The 2,145-nt window shown below is 48.5% G+C and overlaps 1 pseudogene; it reads right to left on the bottom strand.

The window, feature by feature from the left end:
• Positions 1 to 319: 319 nt before the first annotated feature.
• Positions 320 to 1,729, bottom strand: LOC136534311 (putative disease resistance RPP13-like protein 1; annotated as a pseudogene).
• Positions 1,730 to 2,145: the final 416 nt, after the last annotated feature.

Here is a 2,145-nt window from a genome sequence, read left to right as displayed (position 1 = left end):
AGCATCAACTTGAAAATTCCTTCAATATATGGCACTTCTGTCCATTTGATGCAGTAATGGTGTCAAGTGCCACCTAAAATGACATATATGCCCTTCTATATACTAGCAACATGTAGTGCCAGATAGGAAAAGAATAAATAGACATAATATCAAATAAGGAAAACACAAATATCACAAATATACTTGTGAATGAAACATAACATTTTGATAATTGAAGAGTGACAATAATAATCAATAAATTTGATGCACAAGTTTCACAAATCTAACCACATTGTCAGCATACTTAAAAAACAAAAAAAATATAAACACCTTACACACCTCACAATGAGCAAATCTGGACTAGCAGATCTTTGTCGAAGACGAAGCCCTTTGGAAACAATGAACAAAACGCAAAGCTACGCTTCAGCGGCATGCACCGGTCGTAGCTCACCTTCAACACCGGCAGTACTAGATTCTTCACCTCATTGTCAGCCCACAAGTTGTTATTCAGGACTTCATCCTAGTGCTTCCAGCTGGTTGAAGCACCCAGGGCACTACCAGCTGCCTCTGCCGCCAATGGCAAGCCTGACATTTCTTCGCGATCTTCTCACCGATCTTTACAAGTTCTTGGTCGACGTTGGCATCACTATTTGGCAGTGCCTGTCGCTGGCATACATGCCAGCAGTCTTCATCTGACAAGCATTTGAGATGATACACCTTGGTGCTCACCATCCTGGTAACCTTGTTGCTCCTCGTCGTCATGGCAACCGCGCTCCTCGGAGCACAACAGCTCAGCAGGGCCGTCAGGCTGTTCCAGTGGCTAGGATTGTCATCCCACACGTCATCGAGAACGATCAAGCACCTCATCCCCACAAGGTGCTCGACTATGAACTCATGAAGCGTGCTTAGCTCGCTGCACTCTGGGCGCAATCTAGTGACCGCCTCGATGATCTTACGGGTCACGCTGACGATGTCAAACTCATAGGATACCCAAATCTAGTGTGTCAGTTCAAAGCACGACTTCACGGCCTCCATGTCGCAGATGTGCTGCATCAGAGCTTTCTTGCCGACACTGGCCATCCTGACGATGGGCATGATAGCATAGGTCCTCCCGCCATCTAGCTCCCCGCGTACCAGCGCGACGACCCTCTCGATGTCGCGCTTCCGTCCGTGGAGGCGCTCGGGATGGGGAAGCGCGCTGCTTGGCACGAGTGGGCTCGCCGTAGGCCAGGGCACACCGTCGTCGGGCCACACCCAGAGCTTCTTCCTGTCCAACGCGATCTCCTCGTACCTCGCCTAGATGCCGTCGATCTTGCGGCAGAGCCGCCTCGTGATCTCCTTGTACCACGCCCCTCGCCCCACGAGATGGGGCCAGCGTCGGCCAGCGAGCCCACCCCACCGCCGCGTCCCCTACTAGAAGCTCGGCTCACCCCACTGCCGCGACCCCTGCTGGACCTGCTCGTCGATCTGCCACCATGGGGAGACCTCGGCTGAGGGACCGGCGCCTCTAGCTGAAGGAAGGGCACCATGATTTGCTGGGCGTCGGCGGCCGACGGCTCCTCCACCCCATCCTCATCTCCTCTGGCTTCGGTTTTTTTTCACATGAAGAGAAGATTGATGGGGAAGAAGGGACCGAGCAGGTGTGTGCGACCAAATTAAGCAGAGGGCTATTTTGGTACTTATTAAAAAAACTAACATGGTCAACGAAGTCAACAAACAGATGGATGGCCAAAATGGACGGAAGTGCCATATACAGAAGGAATTTTCAAGTTGAAGCTAGATAAGGAAGTTCAAAATTTCCAGTGCCAAATACAAAAAAGTGATTTGTTTCGGTGCCAAATACAAAATTCTCCCAAAGAAGAATACACCACTCTCAAGATTAATCATGATAATCTAGTCATTGCTCAAGAATATTTATTCAATGAGCCACATGATGCTACTAACAATGTTGTTAAGATTGATATAGCTACATCATGTGATGATTTGATCATTGAGAGCATTGAGCAAAGTTCTAGTAGCAAGGGCAAGCAAGTGGTTGAGGCCGATGATTATGATGAGTTTGTCAAGCTCAAGAATGACAATGAAAAGCTTAAGAAAGATCTTGAAGAACTCAAAACCACCAAGTCCGTTGTGCTAGAAACTCTTGATCATGATGATGGGTTGATA

The sequence above is a fragment of the Miscanthus floridulus genome, unplaced genomic scaffold, assembly GCF_019320115.1.
Source record: "Miscanthus floridulus cultivar M001 unplaced genomic scaffold, ASM1932011v1 os_1781_1_2, whole genome shotgun sequence".
Taxonomy (NCBI): Eukaryota; Viridiplantae; Streptophyta; class Magnoliopsida; order Poales; family Poaceae; genus Miscanthus; species Miscanthus floridulus.
This window is presented reverse-complemented; position numbering and strand designations above follow the sequence as displayed.